Raw genomic sequence first — 26191 nt, forward strand, 5'->3', positions numbered from 1 at the left:
CTCCATTTTTTCTTCCTACTGTAATGTATGCCTTCCTAAGAAGCCATTCTGCAAACACCGTGGAAAGAAATTTGAATGAAGTCAGAGGAGAGAACTGATAGCGGTTGCCCTGTCTTCCTAATTCTGTTATTTAGCTGGTTTATGACTCCACAGAAAATGGAGTCATAATCTTGTTTAGAAAGATTCAGCAAGTATTCCAGTCAGTGTGCTTTATTAGAAAACTTGTTGTTCACACCGTGATGGATGTTAGCAGGGATAATAGAAGAGCTGTGAAATTATCTTTAGTTAAGAAGCATCACCTTACTCAACAGCAGCGGCTCTGGTAGCATTCTTAACCTTCAGCCTGTCCCTGGAATCTTGAGCATGCTTTCCCCTTGATACGCAATTTTCTCCAATTTGTTGTCTTTGAATTCTGTTTACCTGAGTGTCATTATACCTTAGCTGCTTCTTGTCTCTCAGATCTTTATGCAGATTCCAATATCACTTTCTCTCCCGGGGGGGGGGGGTCTCTTTTCTGATGCAGAATTCCTCCACCTCATTACTCAAATAGAACTTATCTGGAATCACATTTCCAGTTCCTTACTGGTCATTTTCTTCCTTTTCCTCCCTGATAGTCTCCATTAGTGCTTCTTCTTCCGTGCTGCCCTTCTGATTGATGGCAAAGGCTTGTGTGGTAAGTGAATTGTTTACCACTTAAACCTTTGCACAGGTTACCTATACAACTGTGAAAGCCTGGATTTTTCAGTCAATAGTTGCTATTGTCCTGTCCAAAATAGGAGTTTGGACTCAAACTATAGAACAAACTCCATTAATCTTCATTAATTATTTTTTCTTATAAAAATGAAATAACAGCATATCATTAATAGTTTCAGGGATTGGTACTTGATGGGATGGTTCTCAAGTTGGGCCAGTTAATAATAGGCCATTCCTTCAGTCTCTGCTCCATTTCCTGTCCCTGTATTTTTTGTTCATTCGTTCGTTTGTTTGTTTTATAAATAGGATATATTTTGGATTGAAAGTTTTGTGGATGTGTTGGTGTCCCTATTGCTCCACTGGGGTTCCTGCCTGGCTACAGAAGGTGGCCTCTTCAGGTTCCATATCCCGGATGATACTGTGAACCACAGCTAAGGTCACCCTCACTGATTCTTGGGTGCCTCCCTTATCCCAGGTCTCATAGCACTGCTTTCATTGTGTCCCATAAATTTGGGTATGTGGTGCCTTCATTTTCATTTAATTCAAGAAAGTCTTTCATTTTCTTCTTTATTTCTTCCTGACATGGAGATCATTGAGTATAGTTATTCAATTTCCATGAGTATATAGGCTTTTCAGTGTTTCTGTTGTTGTTGAAGTCCAGCTTTAATCCATGGTGGTCTGATTAGATAGAAGGTGCTAGCTATTTCAATGTTCTTGTATCTGTTGACGCTTGCTGTGACTGACTATATGGTCAATTTTGGAGAAGGATCCATGAGGTGCAGAGGAGAAGGTATATTCTTTTTGTGTTTTGGTGAAATAATCTATAGATATCTATTAGGTTCATAAAATTCATAGTGTCTGTTAATTTCATTATTTCAGATTAGTTTTAGTCTGATTGACCTGTCAATTGGTGAGGGTGGAGTTTTGAAGTCTCCCATGATTAATGTGTGGAGTTCAGTGTGCAGTTTAAGCTTTAGCAATGTTTCTTTTACAAATGTGGGTTACCTTGTGTTTGGGGCATAGATGTTCAGAATTGAGAGATCATATCATCTCGGTAGATTTTCCTCTGATGAGTATGATGTGTCCTGCCCTGTCTCCTTTGATTGTTTTGGTTGAAAGTCTATTTTATTACATATTAGAGTAGACATTCCAGCTTGTTGTTTGGAAAACATTTTTCCAGCCCTTTACTATGAGCCCTTTACTATCTTCCTTGCAGAGAAGATGGTGGGGAAGGGAAGCTTCCCTGTGTGGTTCAGGCTTAGGAGGTCTGAAGAAGATGGGAGGAGAGGTGGCAGAGGAAAGTTCCCCTTGGGATAAGCTGTTCCCACAATGCATTTCTAAATAGCACAAACAAGCAGGGAAAGGAGGGAAATGACCAAAAGTACACAGATGAATTTTTCTGCTTCAAACAAACGTTTTAGTGATATTAATGTGTAGAATCCTGAGGCAAGTGAACCCAGTGGCTCTCCATTCAGTTTGCTCAGTGCAGGCAATACTGCTGATGAGTGTCACTTATTAATAAAGCTGGATGTCCAAACTCTAACCTGAAAGCCTGTGTCTTTCATTTGACTTTCTCTAATTCTATGGTGACTTTTTATTTAAGGCATTTGAACAGAGCAGTTCGGGAACAGCATTAGAAAGGGACAGATAATTACGTGCCATTCAAGCTGTTGACAAACATGAATGTAATTATGGCCTGCATGTAGCTGCGATATGCTGGATCAGAGGAGGAAGTCACATTATTAGTTCCTTACAGCACATAAATGCAGTTTCTAAAGAAGCTTTTGTTTTGAATTTCTTATGACTATACCCCACCGAACTGCTTTCTGGAAATAGATGATTAAGACTACTTCCTTTTATTGCAACTTCTACCCTAGAGTTATTTAAATACCAATGTAGGTTTGCATTGAAGAAGTGGTAAGAAGATGCATTTCTGGGAAAGGCTTAGGAGAGGTCCTGGCAAGGGGCTTCCTGAAGTAACAGTGACTCACCTCCTAATCTTCATGCTTGTAGGCTTAGAGCTGAGGGCTGGATTCCTTCACATGGAAAGAGATTTCTTTACTGGGGTGACAAAGAGGATCCAAATACCCCACAGTTCATTCTTCATAAAGGTGAGAGGCAACTAAAGAAAAAGTAGGGACATTCTAAGTCAGCAAAGCTAGTAGGAAAGCTGGGGAGTGAGGGGGGGTTCAATGTGTGCAGTGCTCAATGCTCTGTTACTGTTTAAAATACACAGTGGAAGATTCCTGAGAAAAATATAATCATGATATAATATAAAGTCATCTTAAATTCAGTTTTCTTTTGTAGGATTAATACATACATGTAAGCATACCATGAAAAAGAGTCTAACATGGAAAAGTGCACATGTAGGAAGGCATTGAAGCACAACCTTTAAAAAGAAAGGTAGATAGGGAGTCACTTCTGCCTTCAGTCTCATGACTGTGAAGCTAAACAGACTAGGGGCCCATCGTGAGTAGATCCCCATTTCCTCCTCCTCCTCCTCCTCCTCCTCCTCCTCCTCCTCCTCCTCCTCCTCCTCCTCCTCCTCCTCCTCTTCTTCTTCCTCTTCCTCTTCCTCTTCCTCCTCCTCCTCTTCTTCCTCCTCCTCCTCCTCCTCTTCCTCTTCCTCTTCTTCTTCTTCTCCTTTCTCTCTCATTCTCTCTCTCTCTCTGCATACACGTGTGAGTGTGTGTGTGTGTGTGTGTGTGTGTGTGTGTGTGTGTGTGTGTATATAACTTTCTCCACCATTTAAGGTCAATATCAAAGAGATTCTTCATTTTATGTAACCCATAACAGACCATGGGAAAAACTTATGTGAATGAAGGAAGATTAAATGATAGCTTAATTTTTCTGTGTTTGACATGACTAAAGGGCATATGATCCTGGAGGCATGTTTCAAGTCTGGAGAACTGGAGCATCATCATTACAGAGCATGTAGAGTCATGAGAGATTAGTGGGCTGTCGATCATATTTAGAAACCAGGGAAAGAAGGTTTTTATTAATCATCCCATTCATTTACATCTCAAATGATATCCCCCTTCCCAGTTACCCCTCCACAAATCACCCATCCCATATGTCCCTCTCACCTCTCCCCTCTCCCCTTTGCCTCTATTAGGGTGTTCCCCCACTTAATTCCCACCCCACCACTCCAGCATCCCCCTACACTGGGGCATCAAACTCCCACAGGACTAAGAACCTCACCTCCCACTGATGTTAGACAAGGACATCCTCTGCTACATATGCAACTGGAGCCATGTACACTCCTTGGTGGTCTACTCCCTAGGAGCACTAGGTGTCCAGCCAGCCAACATTGTTTTCCTATAAGGTTACAATCTCCCTCCACTCCTCCAGTGCTTCTGCCAGCTCCTCCATGGGGGTCCCTACACCTGAAAACTCTAGAACAAGAGTAAGCAAATATACCCAAGAGGAGTAGATGGCAGGAAATAATGAAACTCGGGGCTGAAATCAACCAAGTAGAAACAAAGAACTATACAAAGAATCAACAAAACTACGAGCTGGTTCTTTGAGAAAATCAACAAGATAGATTAAACCCTTGGCCAAACTGACTAGAGGGCACAGAGACAGTATCCAAATTTAAAAATCAGGAATGAAAAGGGAGATAAAACAGCAGAAACTGAAGAAATCAAAAAACCTCAGATCCTACTACAAAAACCTATATACTTAACAAAACTGGAAAATTTAGATGAAATGGATGATTTCTAGACAGAAACCAGGAACCAAAATTAAATCAGGATCAAATAAACCATCTAAACAGTCCCATAACCCTAAGGAAATAGAAGGAGTCATTATTAAAAGTCTCCCAACCGCCCCCCCCCCCAAAAAAACCCAAGGCCAGATGTTTTAGTGCAGAATTCTATCAGACCTTCAAAGAAATTTGTATTGTAACAGTAAACACTGAATTCTCAGCTCACTTTTTTTGTATTAAAAATAGATGTATTAATAGTGTACTTCTGTAACAACAGAATTTGACATATTTTGAAAATGTCAAAAGCATAAGAGGCTCAATGATATAACAGTTAATGGTAGAAGCCCGTCATACAATATAAGTGACGTATGCACCACTTTATATGAGCACCTGTGGTCCTTCAGTCAGAATGGAATTTACAAACTAGTGTTCAAGGATGGTCTGGTTGAAATCTTCACAAAACCTAATCCAGAAAGAGTGCACAATTCACAACAACTTCTTTAGATCTTTCTGTGGAGTGACACAAATCAATAGGTAACTGACCTTGGGTCACACAAACAGACTTTGGGATTTAGGATAAGAAATATATAGACTTCAGAGCTGTAGTGGCCTAAGAAACAATCCTCTCATTACCCAAGTCTGAGTCACTGGTTCTTTAACTTTGAGAACGAGATAATTGTATTACCTGGTCCTTTGAGACTAAAAAGGGAATTTAAATATTTATTTAAAAGCCACTAGTTTTTAATAAATATTATTTCCCCTACCTTTCCTTAAATGTCCAGTAACCGAAGCCCACTATAGTATTGCCAAATCAGTCTTTATTTTATTTTTGTTGTTTATTTTATTTATTTTTATGCCAACTATTGCCTCCTCATAGGCACCCTCTCAGAGTTCTTCCATCCAACCCCTGTCCACTTTGCTTCTGGGAGGGTGCCCCAAAGGAGAATCCCCTCCTCCCTGGGGCATTAAGTCTCCATACATTAAGCACATCTTCTCTCACTAAGGCCAGACAAGGCAGTCTTCTAAGACATATGTGCCAGTGGCCTTAGACCAGCCCCTTATGCTCTTTGGTTTGTAGCTTAGTCTCTGGAAGTTCCCAGGGGTTTAGTTGACACTGTTGGGCTTCCTATAGGATTTCCATCGCATTCTATTCCTTCAATCCTTCCTCTAACTGTACCATAGGGGTTCTCAACCACAGTCCAATCTGGCTGTGAGTATCTACATATGCCTCAGTCAACTGCTGATTAGAGCCTCTTAGAGGACAGCCATGCTGAACACCTGTCTACAAGCACAACATTGTGTCAGTAATAGTGTCAGGGTTTGATGCTTATCAATCTGGCAATTCCTCAGAAAATCAGAAGCAGTTCTACCTGAAGTCCCACCTATACTGCCCCTGGGCATATACCCAAAAGATGCTCTATGGTATCACAAGAATACATGCTCTACTGCATTCATAGCGGTCTTATTCATAATAGCCAGAAACTGGAAGCAGCCAAGATATCCCTCAATCAAAGAATAGATACAAAAATGTGATTCATTTACACAGTAGAATACTATTCAGCTATTAAAAACAAGGACATCATGAATTTTTCAGGCAAAACTAGAGATATCATCCTGAGTGAGGTAATCCAGACACAAAAGAACATGCACGGTATGTACTCACTGATAAATGGATATTAGCCAAAAAGTACAGAATACCCATGATACACCCCATAGACCTTAAGAAGTTAAACAAGAAGGCCCAAGGGAGGATACTTCAATCCCACAAAATAATCATAAAAGGTAGAAGGAGGAAGAGAACTGGATGGGAAAAGGAAAGGGAAGGGAAAGGGGGGAAATATCAGGTATGTGGAGACAAAGGAGAGAGGAGAAAATCCCAGAGGGCCAGGAAAATGAATGGAAATATGCAACCTCTGGGGGATAGGGGTTAGGGAACCTTTAAATAGATCAAAGACCTGGATGAGGGAGGCTTTCAGGACTCAGTGTGGGGCACCAAATCATTCTTTTTGTTTGTTCATTGGCATAGTTACAATTGAAAACACCATGACTTAATAGTTAGGCCAAACACCTTAATAACTTAGTTGCAAAGGATTCCAGTGAGTCTTAAATTAGAAAGATAGAAACCATATAGAAAAGGAGGGAAAAAGAAGTAAAGAAAAGAGAGAGAGGGAGAGAGAAGGGAAATATGGGCTGTAATATAGAAATAGCAAGAATGATAGCCCTTAATACAAGGGTTCGATTAATCTCATCTAAATTATTGTAGGAAAAGCAACTAATTTAAGTCTAAATATAGAATATTAATCATTTAAGAAAAATTATGCTTTAAAATTCAATGCTAGTAGAACTATATAAATGTCCATTCTTAATTAAACTATATATTTCATATAAATACAGATATATTCTTATATAGAATATCTTTATTTCTAGTGCTGCACCAGAACACCAGCAGTAACCATTCTTTACCCCTCTCCCCAGTTTCAGCAGGCACTATCTGCTAATCCAAGAGCTGCAGCTCCCAATACCAGGGCAAAAAGGAGACTGAAAACAGACCCACAATTCTGATCCAAATCCCCTATCTTACCCGCAACTTTGTAGCCAGAAACTTACTGTGGTCTCCCTTTCCTCCCAGTTCCCACCTCAACAGATCACAAAGACCTTCTCTAACCTTCCTCTTACCCATTGCAATTACCATGCCTTCAACACCAGCAGGCAATTCCTGTGAATACCTCTGCTGAGCAGGCCAGAAAGACAGGCAACATAGCCATCATTCTCTCTGAAAATTCAGAGAAGAAACATAAATCAAGAAACAGAACACTCACTCAACAAATACAAGTCAAGAAATCAACACATAAACCTTTAGTCATCCCAAATCCAGGTACCAAAGTATCTGCATAAAAGCACAATTAACCATTAACAATAGCAAGGACAGTATGTTTCCAAGAGAGCCCAGCTCTCCTACCACAGCAGGCCCTGAATATTCCAATATACCTGAAGCACAAGAAAAAGACCTTAAGACAACCTTTATGAATATGATAGGAGGCTGTAAATAAGAATTAATAATTCCACTGAAGAAATCCAACAACAAACGATATATGGAAATAAATATAACTGTTCAACACCTGCAGTTGGAAATAGATTCAATAAACAAAACACAGACTCGGGAGACAGCTGTGGAAATGATAACTTTAGGTATTTGAACAGGAACTACAGAGGCAAGTTTCACCAACAGAATACAAAAAAAAATGGAAGAAAGATTCTCAGGTGTTGAAGATACTAAAGGAAAAAAGAATGGATACAGTAGTCAAAGAAAACGTTAAATATAAAAATCTTACATAAATTATCCAGGAAATCTTTGACACTGCAAAATATAAACAAAAGAAACCCAGCTCAAAGGCCCAGAAAAAGGTATACAACAAAATCATAAAAGAAAACTTTCCTAACCTAAAGAATGGTGTAGCCTATAAAGGAGTAAGAAGCATACAGAACACCAAATACACTGCACCAGAAAGGAAAGTTTTCTTGCCACATAATAATGAAAACTCTAAGCATATAGAGTGAAGAAAGAGTAGTAAACAGTGTAAGGGGAAAAGACCAAGAAACGTATAAAAGTAGATCTATTAGAATTATACTCAGCTTCTCAATAGAGACTCTAAAAGCCAGAGGGCCTGGAGAAATGTGCTGAAGACTTTAAGAGACCACAGATGGCTGAAGAGGAAGTTTCTTGTAGTATCAGGTGATGCAGACTCATGTGGTGTTTTACTAAGGCAGATTCATGTGGTGCTTTGCTGAGACAAGACCCTTGGCGGGGGGCACTTGATATTTGGAGAAAGTATAAATAAGACTCAATGGACAGTGGTGGCACCCTTGCATAGCTAGTTTGCAACACTTCTTTGCTCTCCCATCTTCTTGTGGTGTCTCCTCATCTCCTGGTCCTGGTTGCTTCCACTGATTCGTGTCAATTCAGCAGAAGCCTGGATGTTTCTGCTGCATCGTGCCACTACTGCTGATTCATATTTGGTATCCTGGCCCTACTGAACTGGATGGCTGACAATGGAGATGGAATCACTAGAAAGAACTACTTGTAAACAGGTCCATATCACATTGTCCTATTTGCCATCTTTTTTCCCCTATCTTTGGACTGTGAGCTAGAAGAGGGATTAAAGCATTTGTTAACCCATATTAAAAGTATGTTTAAAAATATCTAGGCCTGTAGATGGCAGTCCAGACAACTACCCAGCATAAATTTCAATCACTAGATAGAAAAATATATTCATGACAAAACCAAATTTATTCAATATTTATCTGCAAATACAGGGCCACAAAAGATGTTAGTAGGAAAATGCCAACCTACAGAGGTTAACTAAAACCATAAAAACATAGAGAATACATAATTTCAAACCAGCAAAATCAAAGGAAGGGGAGGACACACACACACACACACACACACACACACACACACGCACCACCAGCACCATAACCAACAACAAAATAACAGGAATCGACAACTACTGGTCTTCGATACCTCTCAATATCTATAGTCTCAATTCCCCAATAAGAAGATAAAGACTAATAAAAATGATGCAAAGCACGGTCCATCCTTTTGGTTCATCCAAGAAGCAACCTCACCATCAAGGATAGAGATTTCCTCTGAGAAAAAGGTTGGAAGAAATGATATTCCGAGCAAGCAGACCTAAGAAGCAACCTAGTATGGCCATTTTACTATCTAACAAAATAGACTTCCAACCAATAGACTTCTGGATGACATTTTAACTCTTAACATCTAAGCCCCAAGAAATAAAGGCACTCAAGTTTGTAAAAAAAGACAATTCTACAGCTTAAATCACATAACTCTCACATACTAATAGTCTGAGCCTTCAATACCCCACTCTCAACAATGGAAAAGTTACCCAGACCAAAACTATACAGACTAATGCTGATATTAATAAATGTTACAACCAAATGGACCTAATAGATATTTCCCAAACACAAAAGAATATACATCTTCCACTCTTCATCTCAAAGAACTTTTTCCAAAGTTGATCACATACTTGCACACAAAGCAACATTATAAGAAAAATAACAGGCCACCACATATTAAAGTTATATATTATTAACAGAAGAAACCTTACAAACCCATAGAAACTGAACATTTCTCTACTGAATGAAAATGGATCAAGACAGGAATAAAAACAATTTAAAAATGGCTAAAATCCAATGACTGTGGATACAAAGCATACCCAAACATATGAGACACCATGTAAGTGGCACTAAGAGGAAAGGTCATAACACTAAGTGCATGAATTTCCAAAAAAAAAAAAAAAGGAGTGATCTGTGATCTCATACTAACAACTTAAGAGCAACCCTGAAAGCTCTAGAACAAATAGCTTAGCCACACCTAAGAGGAGTATACAGCAAGAAATAAAGAGAGGAAATAATGAAGGAGGACAATAAAAAGGATCACTGTAACAAAACGTAGGTGTTTGAGAAAATCAACAAAATAGACAAACCCTTATCTAAATTAACTAAAAGACAAAGAGTAGACAAATGAACAATAACAGAAAAGAAAGGGGGAGAGCACAGCAGCAGACACCAAGGAAATTCAAGGATCACCATGGACGCGCTTTAAAACCCTGCACTCCACAAAATTGGAAAATCTAAAATAAAAGGATAATTTTTCAATTACAAAAGTTAAATCAAGATCAGATAAACAATTTAAATAGACCTATAATTCTTAATGCTATAGAAACAGTCATTAAAAGTCTTACAACCACAACAAAAAGGCCAGACCAGATGGTTTTCATGCAGAATTCTATGAGACTTTAAAAGAAGAGCTAATGCCAATACTCCCCAATTTATTACACAAAATAAAAACAGAAGGAACATTGCTCAATTAATTTTATGAAGCCACAGTTACACGAACACCCAAACTCCATAGGCAACAAAGAAAGGGAATTATAGAACAATTTCCTTACTAAGCATAAATACAAAAATACTCAGTAAAATATTTGCAAACTGAATCCCAGAAGACATCAAAAACTCTTCCACCATGATCTAGTAGACTGCATCCAAGAAATGCAGGGATGGTTTAATATAAGAAAATCAGTAAACGAAATCCACCTTCTAAGCTAACTGAAAGACAAACCATAGGATCATCACATTATATGCAGAAAAAGTCCCTGACAAAATCCATGATCCCTTTATGGTAATGGACATCCATAAACATAATAAAGGCAATTTACAGCAAGCTCATGGGCAGCATCAAACTAGAGAGAAACTCAAAACAATTCCACTAAAATCAGGAACGAGACATAGGTGTCTACTCTCTCCACACCTATTCAATATAATACTTGAATTTCTAGCTAGAGCAAAAACATCTGCATGAGATCAAGGGGATTCAAATTGGAAAGGAAGAAGTCCAAGTATCATTAGTTTCAGATAATATGATAGTATTTGCAAGTGACTCTTAAAAATTCTGCCCGGGAACTCCTACAGCTGTTAAACACTTAAGTGAAGTGTCAGGATACAAGTTTAACTAAATAAATCAGTAGCTCTCCTATATACAAAAGACAAATTGATGAGAAAGAAATCAGAAAAACAGCACCTTTCACAATAGCCTCAAATTATGTAAAATATTTTGGTATAACTCTAACCAAGCAAGTGAAAAACTTGTATGATTAAAAACTTCATGTCTTTGAAGAAAGACATCGAAAAAGATCTATTTTCAATAATAATAAAAAAGAATAAATGTAGTCACATAACGGTTATGACTTATTACAAATGTGTGCATTTTTAAAAAATTTCTAGTCAGCATATTCCTTCCATATACAGATTTGAGCCCACACACAAGTAGAATTGTCAGATTTTTCTGGACAGATATATCAGAAGAAAACATTTTGATAGACAAACTGCCAGTTTTCAGAAGACAGGAAAAGGAGACTCTTTCCCATAGGCTTCAGCCACTGGTTGCTAGTGGAGGATGCCATTTGCCAATTTCTGGTACTCATTTGCAATAGTTTAGTGGTTCAGTCTCAAGTGACCATGATAAATATTGATCCTCAAAGAAGTTGACTCTGGAATTTTCCAGTTGAATACCTTAACATCATTAGCGTCCATGGCAGGTGGAAATCTTTGTCCTACAGGGCTTGGTTTTAGAGAGAGTACACTGCTGTAGAATATAAACATATTTCTCTAAAACTTACTGACTGGAGATCGGTAGAAATGTCACTGGAAGATTTGGGAATGTCTGCCCCACCCCCTCACTCTCTCACACACAAATCAAAGACATTTATGCTTGTGAAGGCTCTCTACAAGATCTTTGAGTTGGGGGAACAAGAGCACTGCTTGGGTGAGATCATCCCTCTCAGGACCATCCTGAAAATGCACTACTTCATACCAGAACTAAGTGATGCAGCCGCAACAAGTGACAGGTGATAGAAATAAACAAACGCCGAGGAGCTGACAGTGTCTGGCCTTTAATATGTAAAACACAGCACAACAGATTAGTGATAAAATGCATCTAGCAATGAATTCACAGTAACCGCAGCATTTCAAAGATTTTATTTGGTTGATCCAGACACTGATTGTCCTCAAAGGTGCTATGTTGTGTCTCTTGGTAAAATGTGTCCCTCTTGGGTTTCTGTATAATGTATTTCACTGTTTGAGTAAAAAATGTAAAATTCATATGAACTTATAAATAACCTTTGATCTGAAGATGTGATAGCATTTAGCTGGTAAATAAAACAGATTATATATATATATATATATATATATATATATATATATATATATCATCAGTATTCAATGTGAGAAGTCTTAAAGATGAACTACTTATAAGACTTTGGCTGATAAAAACCAAAATGATTTGAAGTTGTTTTATATAGTTTTATAATTTTTAATATACTATCATTTTCTCCTTTCCCTTTCCTCCTTCAACCCATTCTTACCTAGTTTCCTGCTTTCATTAAAAATTATGGCCTCTTTCATTAATTGTGATTACTATAGGTCTCTCTGTCTCTGTGTGTGTGTGTGTGTGTGTGTGCGCGCGCGTGCGTGCGCGCGCGCGTGTGTTAATGTGTCCGTGTTCCTAAATATAAAAATGCCACCTTATTGGTCTATGTACTGCTGTTTGTACACACATATTTTCAGGGTTGTCCATTTGGTATTAGATAACCATTGTTATGCCTTCTCTGAGGAAAACTATTTCTCCGACTCTCAGTGTTTCTCTGTTACTTGTAGTTCTTTTGTCTAGGGTTGAAATCCAACCAACATGTCTAAATATGTTTTAACTAAAATGGACCATCATTAAAAGGTGACCTTATAAGTCTTAATAAATTTCAAAATATACAGAAACCAGGGAGACATTTCAAATGTAGATAATAACTATTTTAAAAGTTAGTTTCATAAAATTAAGAGCTGTCATTATCAATCTGGGTTTAAAACAGTTTTTTTTAAATCTAAATTATAAATAAATGATTTTATTTTGTACTAGATATCTCAATATTAAATGCTATACAAGTAATTCTTTGGGACTTTATCTTTTGCTGTTTCATTTGTTTTTAGTCTAATGAACCAGTTAAGAAAGTGAATCTTATTTACACACGTATACACACACACACACACACACACACACACACACTCATGCCACATATAACTCTCAACTATATGAAAGCACTGTTTTACTGAGTCAAATGTGATATGACCTAACATGATATATCAACGGTCTGAGGCTGGGTACATTTTGTTTTGTTATGTTTGCAGTACCTGAAATTGAATTTGGATCTGCACATTTGAGGCAAACAGACAGTACTAACCTGCACCCTGGTGAGAGGCATATTAAAATTTATGCTTTTGACAGTATGATGACATAACCACATATATTCATTTACTGACAGTGGGAAGCGTTTGAAACCTTGTGAGAATTACGTGCCATTAGCTGGCAATTGCTCTCAAACTTCACCTCTTAGGGGTCGGACTCCAGCCTCCATCCTCAGAACTTATCACTTGTTTCCATGAGGACCTGGAGCATGCTCAGAGTAGAGACCGTTAGGTCTACATAAGGGTCCATCCCACATAAGCTGTCTGGTTATGAGGCGGGGCTTTAGAATGAGACAGACGTCACTCTTGATAAAAACTAGAAACACCACTGAAGGAAGGGAAGCAAAGCATTCTCTGAAAACCGGATTCCTCCGTTGTACCACTTAACACGATTGGAGAGATGGGTTATTTACACAGCTGCTCACTCCCTGCTTAGGCTACTTGAGAATATGCCCTGGGATGGAAAAAAAGAATTTCTGTCAGTTGTATTGCTTGCATCTGAAAAAAAAATCATTTATGTGACTTTTGCATTGGTACTATTTCACATAAAACTGTGCAGTTTTAATTGCATAATTTGGCAGAGAATGAAGGAGAATGTGTTGCTTTTCCACTGACTTGTGCTGAGCATGTCAGTCATTTTCTTGCTTACCCTGTAAGTATCTGCAAGGAGCTTGGCGGCACATTCTTGACCTCTTGGCTGATACTAATTATGCACAAAGATACCAAGCATCCTCCACACAGCACTCCAGAAACAGTGTCTGGAGGTATGGGAAAGCCTCCTTACCCCACTGCGAAATGTGGCAGACCTCCTCATAGTAGTTTTAAGCAAAACAATTTCAGAAAACCTGGCAAGAGTTTTGCTTAGAATGTACTCACTTTATTAGTGGTTTGTCAGCTCTAAAGCAAAATAAAAAAATCTATTACGTTTTATATGTAAAAATTTGGACAGATTGTATATGGGTTTTAATTAAGATTAAAACTGCAGTTACCATAATGGTGTATTTCTTTAGACTAAGTATGTTTAGTGATATCACATAAAGGAGATTTTTTAATTACTCTGTGTTCAAAATGTCTTAAACTAATCTGCTGAAAGCAGGTCAGGGTTTCAGTTTGAATCATGTGTCTTTAAGGGGAGACATTCTTTTTTTTTTTTTTCTGTTTTCTGCTTTACCCAGACAGCTCTTTTTCTGAAAGAACCTCTCAGGTCAGCTGCTTATTGAAACATACTCAGAGTAAAGTGCACTTTCAAAAATTGTATAAAATTGTTGCAAAAGGAAGTAGAACTTTTCTTTTAGATGACTTCTAAAGTCAGACTCATTTAGTAGCTTAAAGAACTGCCTGGATCAAAATTGTAAAAGCTGTGAATTCAGTCTCATAGCTCCTGGCGTTTTCTCAGATGACAACCTTGCCTCTGCAGAGTTTTGAATGTGTACAGCAGGTTTGTCCTCCTCAGACGGAGAGTGCCTGCCTCTCCCTGCTGCCCCATGCTCTTCCTCGGTCCTCCCTCCTCCCTGCCCCTCCCTGTCTTTCTTACCAGCCTCTGTCTGCTTTTTGCAATGACTGTTCCAACTTCTCTACTTGGAAGATTTTGAGCTAAAAGAAATGAAAAGTTTTCAAACGGAAAGAGGTCACCTAATTAAATAGCACATGTGAGACCATTAAAATTGGAAATATGAGCAGAAAGGTTTGTGAAATTTTATAGCCTGGAACTTCAGGTTATTTGCATACCTTCAAAAATTTAACCCAACCTCAAGACACATGGGTGTAATAAAATTCAATTCAATTCAGTGTAGTGCTGATGTCAACCACCTGGAGTCAACACACGTGTCAGAGGTCAAAGGCAATGCCTGGTAAGACTATTTTCATTCCAGAAGACAGTTTGGACTTTTAGGGGCCTCCAGGGGCCCTGCATTTTGACCAAATAGATGTAAATGTGAGGGAGTCCCCACAGTTTCCATTTAGCTCAGCCAATTGCTACAGGGGCCTAGAAGTAAATAAAGTGTGGGGTTTTTGTTTTTATTTATGTGTGTGTGTGTGTGTGTGTGTGTGTGTGTGTGTGTATGTGCATGTGTGTGTGAGTGTGTTGCTTTTTTGCCTCATTTTTATTACAAAGAACTTATATCAGAATCAGGATCAGCCACCTTAAGAGAGGTATGAGGTGACTTCCAGAAGGGATCAGCTCAGTGTTTACATAGCTTCTCCCAGTAGCTACAGCCTCTTAGTGTATTGGTTTGCTCACCAGCCAGGAGATTCAAGCAAGCTCAGCTGTCCAGAGTTTTAATGGTTCTTTTATTGGATAATGATTGATTGACTCATCAGCTACGTAATTGAACTCCATCTCTACCATTTACACATTTCCTAGACTCATACCTGTTTTCCAATTTTATGCCGTTAGACTTACCTCTGCGGAAGCACATCTAACTATGCCAACATCCATTCTCATTTCTAACACGCCCAGAAGTGTACATGTCTGCCTTACAATGTTTCCCACCTTCTTCTCTGCTGTCACTTCTCACTTCAGTTATTTTCTTGGAGCAGCAAGTCCTTCTCCACCCTGTTACCCTCAAAACGAACTTTTTATAGGGTTTAGAGTAGGTAGAGACACAGAGACCACCTATGCAGGGAGCCATAGGACACAGAGGAGCCTAGCATGGTGTCCTCAGGTTGTTGCACTGTCTGTACCTGCAGATCCTAGATAATTAACACTTGGAAGGTAGATATGGAGATGAGAGATGAGTAGCATTTCATCCTCAGTAAGTGGTTCCTTCAGCACACAGTTCTGTACATATGAAATATGATGAGTGACGTTAGAAAAAGTAAAAGCTTAGGGGTAAACTAAGTACTGATATCTGCTTCATAAAAAGAACATTCTGGAAATGTCTGAAGGTTTGTCATTGTATTGTTTACTTATTGTCACTGTTTTAGTAAATTCAAGGAATGTATCTGAGTATGTATTTGAATCAAGAATATGTCACTTTCTCACCTTAGCAGAACATTTAGATTCTAAAAAAAAGTAAGGAATTTCAGACTAAAGATAAGAAAGAAGCAATTATGTGATAACTAAATGATACATCTTTAATAACATTATGTAATAAAAGATAACAAAGCACTTTAAATGCTTTTAAGTGATATCACATGGTTGAGTATATTTGAAGGAATCTTTGCCCATCTCTTTATTGATTCCTTTTTTGCAGGACCTTGTTAATTGAAATAGAACTACAACATTTTACCCTCCCTTCCCTCACTTCATCCCTTCCTATGCTCCTCTTTTTCTTTAGTTATTTTTGTTACATACATAAACATGTATTTAAGTGTTTCCACAGATCTATAAATACAACCATCTGAGTCCATTTCTGTTGTTTGTGAATATATGATTGCAAGGGTGACAGTTTTGCACTAAACAATAAGTAAGGGGCTCATCTCTGGGAGAGGCCAATTCTCTTCTCTCCTGGCAGTCAACAGTTGCCTTGAATTCTTTGTTTAGAGATGGGTCTGCAGGAATTTTACCCCCTCCATGTTAACATGTCCCCCATGTCCCCTCCATATTAACATAGCCCCCCTCCATGTGAACATGTCCCCCATGTCCCCCTACATGTTAACATGTCCACTGATCTTGCTGTTGTTCTAGCCCAGTTTATTCAGCCATTCTTGGAGATACTGTTTCACCACAAACTTCCTCATATTCTTAATGCTTAAATTCTTCCCTTCCCCTCTTCTGTGATATTCCCTGAGCCACTGATGCAGGAGCTGTGATATAAGTGCATCCATCCATCAGGGCTGGACTCCCCATGATTTGTTCATTTCTGAGTTGTGTCCAGGTGTGGTTTTCTGTGATATTTTCCATTTGCTATAAGGAAACGCAGTAGGTACAGATACATGTGGTTACAAAGATAAAATGTAGAATGTAGTCAAGAATCACACTGATACAGCAGAGTTTCAGAGGTAGATTATTTTCTATTGTTCCTGACCTTACTGGACCTAGGAAACTCCTAGAATTTTCAGTGCCAGGCATATTTTTCTTTCATTGACTAGGCTCTAAATCCAATTAGACAGATATTGGTTATTACCCACATGTGATTGTCATTTATTGCATCTTTATAGAGTCTTGTTATCATGATGGCCATTTATTGTCATTCATAGGTATTGCAGCTGGAAGAACCGTTTGATTGCTTGTATCTCTCTCTCTCTCTCTCTCTGTTTGTGTGTGTGTGTGTGCGTGTGCGTGTCTGTGTGGGTTCACTTGTGTATTTATCCAAGGATTATACATACATATGTATAAACATATGTGCATAATTTTAGGTAAATATAAAATGATATGATTCCTTACGGCTTTATCAGACAACCTTGGTTATTTCTCCTCCTTTTCCTTCTGTACTGTCTTTCTCCCTCCTCCCTAGTTAAATCCCCTTCTTTTTTTTCCAGTTTCCCACTGTGTATCACCTTTATTGAGTTATTTCCCTCTAATCTCACACATCCCTTGACTAGGGTCCCTTCATACTTTCCTAGTGTCTGTGTTTACCTCATCTTGTATGTTCATATCTTAAGATTTAGGCTAGGATACAGGGAGAATGTATTTCAATTGTCTTTCTGGGTCTGGCTTACTTTGCTCAGTAAAAAAATAAAATCATTCTAGGTCCATCCATTTACCTGAAAATGTAATGATTTCAGTTTTCTTTATAACTGAATAGTAGATGTACATATGCATCATGTTTCAGTATCCACTTATTTGTTCAAGAACATTTAGGTTGTTTCCATATCCTGGCTATTTTGACTAGCACATCCATAAATACTATTGACCAAGTTATCTATGGAGGTTAATATCTAGTCCTTTGAAGTGGTCTAGCTGGGTCACAGAGTAAATTTATTTTGAGTTCTCTTGGGATTCTGCATACTGGTCTCCAAAGTGGTTTCTCCAATCTGTAATCTCACCAACAGTGAATGAGAGTTCCTCTTTCTCAGCAGGTTTGCCATCATTCATTACTTGTTTTGTTGATCTTAGCCATTCTGACTGGACTGAGATAAAAATCTCAGAGTAGTTTTAACTTGTACCTCCATGCCAGGGGCCAACCCCAGCTATCTTCTTGGTTCTCTCTTGAGGTAGCAGAGGAGGAAGAGTGTCAGAGGGGACAGGACTTGATCTTGAGAGATATTTAGGGTTGCTCTTTAATAATAAAATGTTTACCTAGCTTAAGTCTAAGTCACTTTGCTGCGGTAGCTGACCTGCCAGTCCAAGTTCCTCTGAGGCCTGCAGTCTTGGTGTTTAGCACCTCTCAGTAACAGCAGGGGATTATGTAAAGTAGTCTTTGTTCTATCTCTGCAGGAGCTGCTCAGCTTTAACTCCCAGCCTGCTAATTGAAGTTGCAGGAAGAAAATGGGTATTTAAAAAATGATTTTAGCCTTTATTCTTGTTAGTTCTCCAAAAAGTTTCTGCCTGCTCTCTTCTTCTAATCTTGCTCTTTCCTCCTGCTCTGATGTCACAATAACACCTTTTTCCTCAATTCCCTTACTCCAAATGCTGTGTTTTCCCAATGCCATCATTCCCAATACTTTTACTTCTAAGTTCTCTCTAAAAGATTTCCAAGAGAGTTCTCAAAAAGTTCTTTTTAAAAGATTCTTCTTTAAAAAGTTCAGTTTCCTCTCTTTGTCCTCAGCACTTACACATCTCTCACAATGCATGACTACATGGTAAAAAGTTCACCACATAAATTCAAGTCATAAATTATATAAGAAGTTTACAACAGAGAATGTTTACATGCAAATCTATTAAGAGTAATTGTCTGGCTAAACATTCATTATCTGTCACAAGCTCAACAGGTTCATTAGAAGTTAAAAACCACAATTTTTGTGACTAAGTTATTAATGAAGTTCATATATATATAAAAAGCATATTAATAGCAGAAATCTTTTCCTAAAATGTTATCTTCTTGGCCTTGCCTAGAGAAGTGAATCTGTCATTAACTTTATAGTTCATGGCAGAGCCAAATCAGGAAGATTACCTGCTGGCTTGTAGCTTCTCCTTGATGGCTCCTAGCACCTCCATTATTCCTAAGGATAATGAACACATTTTGTACTTTGTCCTACCCATTTTCGTTTAACCCTCTTCTTGTATTCTCTACCCTTCACCCATTAATTTTATTGGGTCATTTGTTTCCTTGACTCCATTTTTGAGTTTTTGTATATTCTGGCTATCAATCCTCTGTCAGATACATAGCTAGCAAAGATTGCTTCCCACTTACTTTTTCTTCACTTGATTGATTCTTTCCTTAGGTTTACAGAAAGCTTTTAGTTTTGTGAGGTTCCAGTTATTAATGGCTAGCTTTAATCCCTAGGCAAATAAAGTCCTGTTCAGAAAGTTCTTTTCTACATCAATATCATAGGTAGGGCTCTGCATATGTTTTTTGCAAGCAGTTTTAATGCTTCTGGTTTCAAAATGAGGCTTTTGATCCACTAAGATATAATGTTTGTGTTAGATGATAGATATGTGTCAAATTTCATTCTTCTGCCTATGGACAATCAGTTTTCTCAGCATTGTTTATTTAAGCTACTGTTGTTCCTCCTTTGGAGTTCCTATGTAACTCCTATGGCATTTGCTGTGCTCTTTGCCTGCCTCACTGCTATGTATGTATATGCTGAACATGTCTAAATCCAAATTCCAACATCCTCCCTAATCAGAAAATTTCTGAGTCACAGCATGATGCTGTAGTGGCAAATTCCATACCTGCCTTCACAGGTTGCAGCAAAATGAAGGCATACTGTGCAGAATTAATGCCAGACATTGTCTAAAGAGAGAACATGTAACTCTTATTTCATGTTCAGAATTGGGTCTCATCCTCAATTAATGGAGCTTTATATATTGCAAACATTGTACAGTCTGGAAGAAATAGAAAGCTGAAATCTTAAGTACACCTTGCCCCAAACCTGCTGCTTTTTGGAATATTCAACTCATGCTAGAAATACTTTTTGGTAGAGTGAAATATTCTTAGGCAGAAACCCTGTTCTGTTTATTATCGCACCTTGGGATAAGCTTGTTAGGGTACGAAGTACTGCATTAGGATAAAAGTGTGCAAAATCAGGGTTTACAATGTGTAAACTTTAAGATTCCAAGCACCGTCACTCAAATTTTAGGACTTAGAGACTTACTACATTTGTTCCAGTCCCTCTGTCCTGTTCTTGTTCTATGGCCTTTTTATTGGTAATTTAATCACCTGGTTTCTATTGTTTTGTCGAGATTTGTGAAGCAAGACAAAAATGATTAAACAACATGTATTTGGAATGTATGACCAGCCTTAGGCTTCTGAAAATAAGAGAAAGAAGCCTGTATGGCTAGAGTTTATAGCCGCAAAAGTAATATCTCAGACCATAAGAAGCAATAGGGATGCAGGCTAAACCCAAATAAAGTTGATTTAGAACACAGAAATGCAATTTACATTTATTAGGAACTCTCCAATCTTTAGTGTGGAATCTGAGAATTAATGTTGATATCATCTATCCATCATATTTGTCAACCTGCTTGATATACTAACCAATGAAGTTATAAATGGAAATCAAGCCACAAGATATTTCTCCAAGGGAAACTGAAAACATAAAATCTTTAAAGTACTTTGCATGGATCCATGATGCTATTGGGTTACATACACAAATCTGATATTTACCGATGAAGGCCTAGAATAGATTTGGAGTGTCCACATTTCATCTTAAATGACTACAGAATGATTTCTTTTAGTTAAAAAGAAGCTAGTTTTTCAAGAATTAGAGGATTGAAGGTAGAGAAGATTAAAGAGCCTTTTACATGTGTGTTGATACTCAAATTACACTTTCCTTGGCCCTTCTAGTATCAACCCACATTTAGAACCCTTAGTGCACACATTTCTGAACAACAGGGGAAAGAATCATTGTTGTACTGCTGTATGCGAAAGATTTTATTAATAGGAGACTATAGGTAACAAGGCATTCATGTGGCTTTGCATTTCTCCAGGCAGAGAAGTTAGTAGAAGCCTGAAGATAATTTAGTGATCAACATAGGCTTCATTCTCCAAAAATCCCAGCTTCCCTCTAATGTCAAAAAGGGGACCCTATTTTTGTTTTCCTTTTTCTAAAATAATAGTTAAGATAGCATAATAGATCACAACAGAAGAATCATACATCATCGGTATTATTTAAATGTTTGATGTATTTTAATCCTTTTAACAACTTAATGTTATTTCCTAGTAAATTCAGTGTGGGATGTGTGTTAATTGACAATTTCCTTTCATGTACATCTTGAGAGCAGCATTTTGTTTTCTCAGACGGCTTCATAGGAAAGGACCTTCTCCCTGTGCATGCCCATGGCGAGCCTTATCCATACAGTTTTCAGAAAATAACTATCACTCTCACCCTCAGAGCACATTTGTACAAATTGCCTTCCTGAATAATGGCGGCTCCTTTTGTTACTGCCATATGAACTTAGCCTCTAAGAACAGATTTAAGAGTTGATACAGTTGGTTAATGCAGATATCATTTTAAAGTGCATCTCCTAATGAAGAACAGGTTTTTTAAAAATGTTTTTCTATTGTGTATATTCCTTTGATGAATACTTTCATGTAAATATAACTTTGCATACTTGTTGAACTGTTTCCCACAGAAGCAAGGTAAAATACTAAAATATCAAGTACCGGTTTTAATAATACAGAAATCTTCACCTAAGGTAGCTCACGGATCAAACAAAATTCTCTAGAAGGAATCTCCAGGATTCCACATTTTAGACAGGCAAACATGCTGCTATAGATAAGAGGTGCAGTGAATTTGTACCCACTGTGTCTGCCCTTTGTAGTCTCCTCCGCCAGGGCTTTTGATTAAAGAATGATGCCAGTCTATAGCAGCATTGTGCCACAGCTCACACCTCAGTAGAAAATCTAATGGAATTATCTACTCTCTGTTCTGGCCGGAGCTTTGTGTGCCCTCAACATAGGCCTAAAATCTGAGGTGTAGGGAGAGGGACAGTCTGTTGTGCAACCTCTGAAAGAGGCACAGTGTAAGTGAGTGCTTTACTGTAAATACAAGCTATTGGCCATATGGACGCATAGGTCCACCGTGCTGCTCTGAGCCTTGCATGACTGCGGGTGTGGTCGTGTGCTCTCTTTGCCAGGCCTTGCTTCTGCCTGCGATTATGCCAGTTCCTCCATTGCTTCTTTGGTGCCCCAGAAACTGCCAGCCCCTGAGAAAATGGCTCACAGTGTTAACTTCTTCCCCAGAAATCTTTGTGTGAAATCTACTTTGCTGTCTTTGCTGTCTACTAAATAAAATGGATAACTCACTAAAGGTCAGGGGCAACTTTCCCACTTAATTATCACGGTGACAACTGACCTTTATCTTAAAATGTTGTGTTGAGTTCCTTCTCTGAGGAGAAGACTAATTTTAGTTGTATCTTACTTTTTCTTCTGTCCAACAAAACCTGGCGCATAGAATACCAAGCTAATGATATATTATATTCAGTGAACATTTAATTTAACATTTAGATTATGCGGCCATAGTCTTTGACTTCATTTTCCTCTCTGCAACATCCCAATTTCCCCCCACATCTCCCATTTATGTAGGAGTAAGAAAATGTGGTGTGTCTTAATACTTTCTGTGGCAGGCTGCTTGTTTTTCAGCAGGCCAGGCTGCGCCCGCCGCTGTATGCCCCTGGTGCCAAACCTGAACTATCACGTTGTTAATGAGCTACTGTGTTTCTGTGTTTTGCAGTTAAACACAAACATCCAAGCTATACACTAAACCTCAAGTTTATATTATCTTTCCTTTTTCCTTCTCTCCTATTTGTTTGTTTGGTTTTCTTTTTACTGTTGCCAAAGACTCTGGCTTTCTTTTTGATCCTTTGGCTCTCTCTCTCTTTTCCACACAGTATAGAAAAGGAAGGTGTATCTTTCAAGGCAATGGAAACTCAGTAAAAGTAAGTTGTAATAGATGCAGGTGGGCTAGAGGAAGCCCCATACTACAGACTGTTCACATATCCCTGAGCGTTCAAGGTGTCTGGCTGCACAGTGACCTCAAGAGTCTGACACTTAAATGCATGGGTGCCATTCATCCTCTGGCTTAGCAGATGACCATTTTCCCTCTAAGCCCTGTGTCCGTATTTCCCTATGAGAACAATGCTGAGAGGAGAAGGGGGAAGTGCCATCCAGTATATTCAGTTTACACTAAGCTTTACAGCATCTTCCTCATTTACTTATACTGCTGTCTTTTACACCAGAACAAATCTAACACACACACACACACACACACACACACACACACACACTACAGAGATAATGTAAGTTTAGTCATCTCATTTATACACTGAAGAAGAAGTCTAGGGTTTCACTGATACAGAGATCGGAAAATCGAGTCTGACCATCTTAGGTCCTTTTCTAGGGAAGATGATTTCTCCCTCTCTGCACTCCTTAGCTGTCTGTTCTTCTGTGTGCAAGGTTAAGGTCTCATAAGCATTTTCTCTTTCCAAGTTAGTGTGTTTATTGGCATTGTCCTTGTCCAGCCCATGCTTAGGAAATCATGGTGGTGAAAATGGATGGGTGTAGCTGGCTCTTAGGATATCTCCACTCCCTCTTACAGACTGATCCCTGAGCCTTCGATGCAAGACTTATGCGGTAGATGGGTCAGCTGCCAATGTTTACCCAACTCTGCGATTTGAATTTTATATATCTTTTGTTCCTTTATTTCCTGTTATCCATGTTTCTCTCTAGAGATGTGCTTTGATTATACGCTTATGTTTCTAGTATCTATCATATATTTTGACTTTGTAGTTTAAAAGAGTTCTATAGTTAAAATAAGCTATTTTAAGCTGATAATAATTTTGATCTCATAAAAAATATTGACTTTCCACATTGTGTGCTTCTGGTGTCATAATTTAGATATTTTTAGATTTTTTTTTGAGTAAAAAATGAAACTAACTTTTTAACCTTCATAGTAAATACATAATTCATGTATATGCCATGTTTATGCAATATAATTACTCAGAAATTAATTGTATATATTTTACCAGTGTTTTTTATTCTTTCATGTTGCTAAACTACTGAGGAGTGTGTTTCTCTTTAAGCTTGAAGATTTCCCTTCGTCATGTATTTAATTTTTAAAGAGATTTTTGAGAGTGAGTAACTCTCAGAGTTGCTTGTCCATGAAAGTCTTCCTCTGTTTCTCATCTCTGTACGGCCATGCCATGTGAAGTGTGTTTGGTTGGGATGTGTGTACGTACGTACTCTCGTCTTGTCTGGATAAATCACCATCTGTCCCCTGGATTGGGAACATTCTTCCAAGAGGTCTCCCATTGAGCTGAGTGGTCGTCCCTTATGTGTGATGTGCTTTTCCTTGATGCTCTCATAAGCTCCCTTGATCTTTCACCTTTGACCATTTGATTACAATATATGGTGGTGCAGCTTTGCCTGGACTGAGACTGGATAGCTTGTCCCTTCCATAGCTAGGCATTTCAATCCATCCATAAATTTGAAAAATGTTCATCTATTATCGATTTAAATGTTCTTTTTGTCCACTGTTGGTATCTTCTTCCTTTCCTACTCCTAAAATTAAAACATCTGTTCTTTGTTCCTCCCTATAAATCACCTGTGCTTTATCAACCATTTACATTATTCCTCACACCCCCCTTTATTTGTGGATAATACATATTTTTCCACTATGATTAATGTTGGTGCTGACTTTATTTTATTACTTTTATTGACAAATAAAATATCTCTTTACATTTATTTTAATTATATCAACTTGTTAATTTTTATATCTTGATTTTATTAAATTCTCTATTTTCTTAAATATCTCTGAGTTTCCATAAATAATAATTTAAAATAATTTGTCAACCACGTTATCAGTTTCGGGGGCAGATGCTGAAGGATTATTATGTCTGTGGTAATGTGCCTCTTCGTTTTTGTTACAATTCTTGTTATTGTACATTGATGTCTGCCTGTGCTATAGAGCAATTTTTCTGGTAGCTTTTACAAACTAATCCTGATGGCGTTATACTTCCCTATCTCTTTACCAGTGGGGCAGGCAAGCATTAGGGAGACAGCAGCTATGTAGTCTCTGTGCACCACATGAGAGCTCAGTGAATGAGAAGAAAACAGGAATACTCCAGACATGCTTAGCTGCCACTGCTCTGGATGTCTGCTGTGGCAATGAATTGATGTTGGAATGTGGTAATGAGAGGGAAAAAAAATAATGGGCAGTGATTGACCATTTTTTGGTAATAGGATGCAGTTGCGTTGGTAACAGTACACACATAGCAGTGCTGTGAATGGGAACCTGAGTGTGTTAGCCCACATGGTAGGCACTGAAATGTGGAGGCTCTGGGGTCTGAAAGGCCAATGCAAACTACTGCACTGTGCCAGAGGCCTACCGCGACACGTAGGACTATATATTACAGCCGTAGGTCCCAGGTAGGAATGCAGCAGGTCTGTATTTAGGAAAGGCAGTAACTATAGTGGCTGCCTTCTTGAAGCCTCATGGTAACCAGCCACATCTCAGAGAGGCGGGTGGGTCTCCTTACATGACTCTTCTTGAAGAATTCATTGATTTTCATTGGTCTGCATCTATATAATTGGGTTTGTAGGGCTACCATTTTGAAGAGTAAACACACCTCTGACCCTGCAAACAGTTTATCCCATTTACATGTCATCGCAGCGTGCACAATTGATAAATGTTTCCAACACGTTCTTTCTCCCCTAACCCCAATTGCAATACTTTCTTTAATGAACTTCAGCAAAACTGCATAAGAAGTCCCTAGTTAGGATCTGTAGACTTGGAGTTCTAATTAGTGTACTTCTGTGGCTCTGTCCTGCCTGTAAAATGGTGATAAGCATTCAGCTTACCTCCTAGGACTTCTGACTTACTTCTTAATTAATGTGGAGATAACAAAGCAAGTCTGTGCTTCCCTTGCCTATGTATAGCCTACAAGGCTACATCTGTACTTTTGTGTCATCTCTGTCTCCTTCCCGCAGAAAG

At 38.3% G+C, this 26191-nt stretch overlaps 1 protein-coding gene and 1 long non-coding RNA gene across 9 annotated transcripts in view; one reads left to right on the top strand and one right to left on the bottom strand.

The window, feature by feature from the left end:
• The window catches only part of Mei4 (meiotic double-stranded break formation protein 4), a 173986-nt gene that overhangs the window by 144649 nt on the left and 3146 nt on the right, over positions 1 to 26191 (top strand). The window lies entirely within an intron of this gene.
• LOC102553441 (uncharacterized) overlaps positions 1 to 26191 on the bottom strand; it is a 94955-nt gene that overhangs the window by 54354 nt on the left and 14410 nt on the right. For all 8 annotated transcript variants that reach the window (XR_001839473.3, XR_001839472.3, XR_001839470.3 and 5 more), the window contains exon 4: positions 2685 to 2815. This is a non-coding gene — a long non-coding RNA (uncharacterized LOC102553441). The remainder of the gene's footprint in view (positions 1 to 2684; positions 2816 to 26191) is intronic.

This window comes from Rattus norvegicus, chromosome 8, assembly GCF_036323735.1.
Source record: "Rattus norvegicus strain BN/NHsdMcwi chromosome 8, GRCr8, whole genome shotgun sequence".
Taxonomy (NCBI): Eukaryota; Metazoa; Chordata; class Mammalia; order Rodentia; family Muridae; genus Rattus; species Rattus norvegicus.